Source organism: Lepisma saccharinum, chromosome 2, assembly GCF_977018435.1.
Source record: "Lepisma saccharinum chromosome 2, izLepSacc3.1, whole genome shotgun sequence".
NCBI classification, from domain to species: domain Eukaryota; kingdom Metazoa; phylum Arthropoda; class Insecta; order Zygentoma; family Lepismatidae; genus Lepisma; species Lepisma saccharinum.
In genome coordinates, this window is record NC_139230.1 from 117,792,007 (window position 1) to 117,800,362 (window position 8,356).

The window sequence follows — 8,356 nt, forward strand, 5'->3', positions numbered from 1 at the left end:
ACAAATTGAAGTGAGGATCTGACCCCTGTGTCCCCCTCCGATTTCCATGATACTTGGCAGATGTGTGTAAAACGGGCCCAAATGAAGAAATACTTGTTTTTTTTTTTGTTTCGGCTAAAAATCTGTTCTAGGGGGCAACCTCCCCTCAAATGTCAAGATGAGGACAAATTGAAGTGGGGATCTGACCTCTGTGTTCCTCTCCGATTTCCATGAAACGTGACAGGTGTATAGAGGGGCCCAAAGGAAGAAATACGTGTTTTTTTTTTGTTTCGGCTAAAAAAACTGTTTTAGGGGGCAAAACCCACCTCAGATGTCAAGATGAGGACAAATTGACGTGGGGATCATCTGACCCCTGTGTCCCCCTCCGATTTCCATGAAATTTGTCAGGTGTATAGAGAGGCCCTATGCCCCCTGTTTCTTCCTATGCCATATTTACGTGGTTTCGGGGTCAGATCCCCACTTCAATTTCTCATCTTGACATTTGGGGGGGGGGGCTCTATACACCTGCCAAGTTTCATGGTAATTCGGAGGGAGAAACTTACACCTACCTTGTAAGAGTATTAATTAATTACAAATCGCGAACGCGCACACACACACTATGTGTGTATGTATGTATGTGTGTATATATATATATATATATATATATATATATATTAGCAGGTAACAATATGTTTTAAGCACATTCTTACTTTCCAAAGAAGCGAATGTTGGATGGCAAAACGGATCCGGATTCAAAAGTGCCGGATCCGGATCTGAAAATTCCGGATCAGCGGATCCGAAAAATTTTAGGATCCGGATTTCGGATCCGCCAGGATCCGGCCTTCACTATTGTGCTTCATTGAGATGTGAGCTCTATAACAAGTCAACACTGGATCTTTCTGAAATAAATGCTGAACGAATAGAGTTCCTGTACTGTTCCAGGAAAGTACAAAGAAGTAAAGGCTAACAGTATTGCCAAACGGCAGTAGCATCAGTGACGTCGCCAGGGGGGCAGGGGACGGGTGCATCAGTCACGTTCTCCGCCCCTCCCCCCTTCAGCTTCCCAACTGGGGTTTTCACTTCTGAGAGTATGACTATTTACATATTTTCTAAGTGATGCATTCTGTATGTTATTGCCATTCCTGCTTATAATACCAAATTGACTCAATTAAATTTGCTTCAGTACATATTGTGTGTGACACGTTCAAGCTTCCAGGTCCGATCTGAACATAGGGGATTTCTGTTTCTTTCATGTCGTGTAATCGTCCCAAGTTTTAATCAGTTTTAACTACTCGAAAAAAGCATTAATTTTGAACTGACTTAAAACATCATGAACATTCTGAGGACCACAAAATATCGTCTGTAACACAAGCAAATTATGCTAGTAGTGTATCGTCAGTGGCAACGCTGATTAGTGAATGACATTCAAAGGTGGTTCAAGAAAACCGATACTACATGTCAGTTTATGAATGTATCGCGGTATCTTGCTAGTCAGGTCTCCAATGGACTTGTTTTACTCCTTATTTATAGAGACTTGGCATTAGAAATCACCAACGATGAAGTCATCGATCATTTTGCTTGATCTGAGAATGAACACCGTTTGCAACTTGTTGTGAAAGGACTAAATTAACAATTAAAAGTATTTGGTTGATAACTGTTGTTTTTGTAGCTACTATTGCATTCCTACATTAGCATTAGAATTATGTACATTTTAACAATGAGTTTCTTAAGAACGTTAGCCGGCCCTCGTGGTGGAGTAGTTAGCACATCGCGCTACGACGCCAGGGATCCCGGGTTCAAATCCTGGCCTAGGCATGAATATTTGTGAGTGTCCATTCATCAATTTCATCATATCATCACTCATCCCCATTTTCGCAAATTACAAAAAAAGTGGCACGAAAAGCGAAGTAAAATAAAGCAAATCAATCAATCAAATGTTAAGAACGTTAATGTAAAATGGGTGATTAACAGATAACTGAATTCGTTAAGGAAAGCGAAGCATTGTAAACCATCGTTAAAAAACGCCGTACAGATATTATGTCACTTTTAACGAGTAGTTAAGTTACGTTGACATGCTGTCCAGAAAGGGAGTTAGTGGAAATATAATTCGTGAAAAAAAAAGATTTTGCTTAATAGTTACATTATTCCAGTACAGAAATGGAATATTAATACAGTGAAAAATTCCAAACATACGAAATATTTTATTGTGTATCTCCCCTGGAACGCGGCTACGCATTATCCACTTTTACAAGTCCCCCCTCCCCGCGAAAAAAATCCTGAGTACGCTAGTGTCTCCACTCACTTTCTTGTGTCATCATCAGTACTGACTGCAGCGCATGTAACAGTACTAAAGATTCCAAATGAAAATTGACGTATATTTTCTGTGCAATTTTAACTGTATGAAACTAGGTTAAATATCCATGCAACAAGTTATTGGAACTTTACCTTGATGTGGAGAATTTCCAGCCGGGAGGTAACAACGCAAGAACACACACTTCGGGCGTCAGGCTCATACTGGAAAGGAGTGTCGCAAGTTGCGACTCGCTACCACGTTCCCACACTCAACTACTCCTAAGATCCATGTTTGCATTCCGCGCGCAAAAACAAAAACAACACTTTGTGAATAAGGCGGCAATGCAGGTTCTCTGCAGCTGCTTAGAGAAGGCGAAGGGTCAGAGCGGCACACGTATTCAATGACTCATTTGTTGTCAAATACCTAGTCCTGCTTTAGGAGGAGAGAGGGGAGCGGCTCTATCGCTTCCGGAAGGACTTTCTCGTCAATTTCAAATGCCAGGCGCAAATGTAATGACTGAATTTCGTAGAATGCTCAACCACGTGCAACGTAGAAAGGAAAAGTTGTGTAAAGCCGTAGTTTGGAACAGTGCAAAAGGTCTGCATTACAATTATTAGTATTATTTACGCTAAAAATGACTAATTTTCGTGCAAAAAGATCAATGGCGGCCCGTGAATATATTTCCTAGAATGAGGCATCTTTTCCTATTTTGTGTTTACATTTATTTGTGTTTGACACTTCTTACATTATTTAGGTCATTCACAATTTTCACAATTATTATCACATATTGGCAGTGGCGGCTTTTGGTTCGGAACTACAGCTGGTTTAGTGAAACACTTAAAATTAAATTAATGTGTGTGTGTGTGTGTGACGACGAGCATTTACTCAGAAAAATATAGATAAATAAATATTTATGTAACATTACAGAAACTACGGGACAGTGGAGCTATGGCTTAAAGTCAACAATACAGACCTTAGTCCTCCTTGTAGTGCCCCCCAGGATTTTATAATAAGGTAGGCGCATGTCGACCGAAAATATGAAAAAGAAGTTTCCTTAAAACATATTTTTCATAGTCCATTGGGGAAGTTCAATGTTCAGGTAAATGTCCTTCTTTAGCAAGATCGCAAGATTACTTTATTACGGTGTGTTCTATAATCGTAAGGGGAGAGGGGTACCCGCACATCTGACTAGATCAAAAACGGCCACTGCCAATCATGAGTCGATGAGTCGCCCAACTTGCTACTTGTTATGAATGCTCTGCTGAATGGCAAGTGGATGTAATCAGTGCATGTGAGATTGTTCGTGGTTGTTGGAGGTTCAAACGGTAACGAAAAGAATATACAGGGTGATTTTTAATTCGACCTATTCCTGGAAAGGGGTAATACTAGAGCACATTTGCAACAAATTTGACCCTCTGCACAGGGGGTTGGAAATCAATGGGTTTCGAGTTATTGCAGTTTGTAGATTCTAGTGACATATTCCGACTTGCGACCAAAAAACTACTAGGCCTAATTGTGAAAAAAACTACTACACCCTGGACACTTAATCGACACGTTGCTAACAGTTGACGAATGAGTGACTACTGGGGAAAAAAATCATGCCCAAAATTCCCAATCCCACAGAAAGAAACAGTCATTGGAGCACACGTCATGAAGAAATTTGGAAATTATCGTTTAAATCGAAGAGGATTACTAAAAAAAAATGGTAACACACTTAGCGTAAAAATTACGGAAAAAAACTTCCTCGTTTCATAAGCTCTCCAAAAAGATACAAATGTTGTCAACTGGCCAGGGACGGCGACAGGGGTGGGCAAGCGCCCACTCAAAATTTCCTGTACCACCCGATTGCCCACCCAATCAAAATAAATATGTAGCATTAGGGAAATGTAAATGGTTCTGTAAGTATAGGCTGGTCCTCCTTGTGAATATTGTAGATACTAGAAAGTTCACGAGTTTCATCCTATAACATGCTTTGCTGTCATTTGGGGAAACTTTTGTCTAATAAGTAAGTTTGCAAGATTAGAGCAAATCTCTTCTTGAATGAAATTAATTTTAGCTTTTCTTTCTACTTCCTTAATTTTGTCATTGGAAAGCTAGAGGCACTATCAGAACTCTTTCTTTTTAAATGTAATCTAATGAACACTGCTATGATTAGAAGCAATCAACAGGCTTAGTAAGTTTTATTGGATATTCACAATTATGAGGTATTGCTATATGATCAAGAGTTAATCAGGATTTAGAAGGATTTGGAGGTTGCAGCTCCCAGGCTTCAATGAAGAAAAATTGCCTTGAAATCAGCCATATATTGAAGAAAGAAAGATATTAGGAAAGTGGAAGTATTAAAAGTATGACTATCCATTTGGCATGACTTGGGCTAAAGGTTAAAGACTAACTGAAATTGTGCATACATGGGAGTGAGTTCTTGATGTTGTCAGCACCGGACCTCCACATAAATCTCGGCCTGGGTATGATCAAAGTAATAAACAAATAAAAACATCTTCTTTGCCATAATAGCAATGATGAGTATAAATGATGGTGATGAAAGTGATGAAGGGACACTCACAAAAACACCCATTCTCAGACCGGGATTCGAATCCGTGACCTCTGGCATCATAACGCACTGCGATAACTACTCCGCGGTTAATTTGATGTGTCACTTTCTTCATTTTATCACAGTTTTTTTTACTTAACTGTCATCTTCAAATAATGCAATGTTTCTAATATTACAATTTTAATTTGTTCTAATTAATAACGAGTAAGCACAATCACTACCCTACCGAGATGACCAAATATTGATGTAACAGTTTTGTAGGTTTGGAAAAATCTATAGAGTTACTGATCTGATATCATTAGTGGCTAGCACTATTTACAAGTTCTCTTCCAACATATAAATTTTCACTATTAGTTATGCAGTTCTTATGATTACATGAATTTCAAAGAAGATGAAAGAAGGGATGGAAAGAAACCTCGACTTAAGGGTGTCAGTGACCTATAATGAGGCAGCCAAATTTAAAAAAAATAACAAATATTCGGGAAAATAATCAAGGAGCGAGTTTTTTTTTTTTAAAAAAAAAGATAGAAGGTCTACATGCTCAAATAGGCTAATTGTCACTATATCTTCATGTTAAGCTGTAGTCCTAACGAGTGTGCATTGGGCTTCCACTGGGGATTGAACCCAGGACCCCTGAATTATAAGACGAGAGCGTTATGCGATCAGAGAGACGATATACAGAAATAACTACATCAATCATATCATTTTATCATAATATGAGATGCGTCCATTTAAGAGGTGGATTACACTATTATTATGATTGGCCCATGGAGGTCCACAGCATTTTTCCCAGGTAGGGGCAAGCATGCTAATTTGTTCAAGGGGAGGCAAACGAGACATATTCCCCCCGATAATAGTGCTACCCCTAAAAAAACACTTATTAAAATTGAAGCCATCATGTTCCTGCAGCACTCTTCCAATATTTATCATAAATTACTGTGATTGAAATAAAATATATGTGTCCAATGTATATAAGTTTATGGTAAGACCCATTTTAAAGGGGGCGTGCACCCTTACACCCCCTCCTTCTGGGCACCCATGGATTGGCCTCAGATTTAAACTACTTCTTTCACGTACGGACAAAAAAAATTGAGATTTAGATAAATCCATGTCGTTGTACGTGGAGTTATCTGTTTTGATAAAAAATGAAGCATTGTGGAGTTGAAATCACTACCTCAACTTTGGAAGTGCTATGAACTATTAATATTCTATTTGCGGAAAGTAATCAATACTGATTGACTCATTGTCATATTTCAAGTCCATTTTATGCTAGTTTTGATCAATGGTGACAGTAAGGTTGAATGGTAATTAGATGAACGCAAACACGCAATTAGCCACACACCAAGAGGATTATCTTGACTGCGGTTACAGGCGCCAGAGACTCATTTGTCTACAGAATACAGTTTCCAGGGTGTACTATTCAGGAGGAAGGTTGAAATATGAGTGTGTTCGAAAAGGTCACACTTACAGCCCAAATGATTTGTAAAAAGATACGAATTTCTGGATACGATGATTAGGTTTGATGAATTCCTTGTGTCCAAATCGCTTTCTACACAAGGTAAGAGGGAAATCTCGAGTGTGAGAGAGAGGGGGTGGGTGGACATACTTGTTTGTCAAACTCAGCTAATGCCATAAAAGAAAACCCTTTTATCAATATACAGTTTCTTCCCACCCGGTCGAAACATTCTGGCGACACCCCTGCAACTGGTACACGGGTTGGGGGAAAAATCTGAATAAAAAGCGGAGAAGGCGCGTTGTAGATCTCTTTGTAAAGTGAAAAGAAGTTGGCAATTATTTATGATGTCATAGACAACTAGTGTCAGATAGAAAATAAACTAACCTTGATGTTCCAGGACCTGGCAACATTTAAGAAACTGATAGATTTATCAACAAGCAAGACTTACCATACCAACTAGGAAAGATAGTGTAAAGATGTCTTGAAAATTTGCAATATGTGATTTAAAGTTTATTTAATTGCTGTTAAGTGTGTGTTTCCAAGAATAAACCTTGTATAAAGGTGAAACAGTAAGTTTTGTTTTCCACGCCTTGTAATTGATAAGAGTCTTGTGACAACGACATGCGGAGCGAAGGGTAAATTCCTGAATTTAGTGAAAGGTACGTAACAAGCTTCCGTGTCAAATGGCTGCTTTCGAAAATTCAGAATAAGCGGATATCGTGTATTGTTACGGGTTTTGTGATGGTGACGCCGCTGCAGCACGAAGAGACTACCACAGGCGTTTCCCTAACCACCCTTTACCTGACGTGAGCGTGTTTGGTACGACATATCGGAGCATTCAAGAAACGGGATCGGTTCAACGACGCCAAGGGGATGCTGGCAGACCCCGAGTTCATGATCCTGTCGAAGAGGAGGTAATCGTGCAATGTTTTCGAGCAGACGGCATAGTTCAACAGGAACTGTGGCGAGGCGACTTGGCTTGACTCAATGGAAAGTTTGGTTCACTGTGCATACAGCACCACTGTATCCATACCATTACACGCCAGTGCATTCTATTGAGGAGAGAGATCCTGTCAGAAGGATGGAATTTTGTCGATTTTTACTACATACTGACACTGAAGACGCCCATCATCTGACAAGAATTCTGTGGGTGGACGAATCCAAATTCGACGGCGATGGTATTACAAATTTTCATTGTGCGCATTTTTGGGCTCCTAAGGGTCATAATCCAAAAACTCTAAAGAAAAGGCTCACCAGAGAAAATTCTCACTAAATGTGTGGATGGGAATCATCCACAATAATGTGATCGTGCCATTCTTTCTGCAACAATACCTAAACGGCATTCCCTACGGAAACTTCCTAAGGGAAGAATTGACGACCCTGCTAGAGGATGTGCCGCTTGCCACAAGAAGGGGCATGATTTACCAACATGATGGCTGCCCAGCCCACTATTTCCGGGGTGTGCGACAGTGGCTGCACGACAATTATCCCATGCGATGGATTGATCAAGGCGGCCCGACTCCCTGGCCGGCGAGGAGTCCGGATTTGACGCCATGCGAGTTTTACATTTGGGGTCACATGAAAGAGTTAGTCTACAGTACACAAGTGGATTCCCAAGAAGAGTTGAGAGAGAGAATTGTGACAGCCATCCAATACATAAGAGACTGAGTGTCAAGGCGAGTGACTGTGTCTGAAGTACGCCGCAGGCTACGTGCTTGCATACGTAACCGGGGGAGGCAATTTGAACAGGATTTGTAGTTTTTGTGACAGTTAATTCTGACAACCTGGAATCATGAGAATGGTAAATAACATTATTATTTCACTCATTTTCGTTCCTTTATTTCTCACAACCGACAACTTCTTTTCACTTTACAAAGAGGTCTACAACGCGCCTTCTCCGCTTTTTATTCAGATTTTTCCCTCAACCCGTGTGCCAGTTGACAACATTTGTGTCTTATTAGAGAGCTTGTGAAACAAGGAAGTTTTTTCCGTAATTTTTACGCTAAGTGTGTTACCATTTTTTTTAGTAATCCTCTTCAATTCAAACGATAATTTCCACATTTCTTCATGACGTGTG

General features: G+C 39.9%; 1 long non-coding RNA gene across 1 annotated transcript in view; it reads right to left on the minus strand.

The window, feature by feature from the left end:
• Positions 1-2,468, minus strand: part of LOC145984477 (uncharacterized) — a 75,709-nt gene extending 73,241 nt beyond the window's left edge. Inside the window, exon 1 of the long non-coding RNA XR_014441324.1 lies at positions 2,425-2,468. This is a non-coding gene — a long non-coding RNA (uncharacterized LOC145984477). The remainder of the gene's footprint in view (positions 1-2,424) is intronic.
• Positions 2,469-8,356: the final 5,888 nt, after the last annotated feature.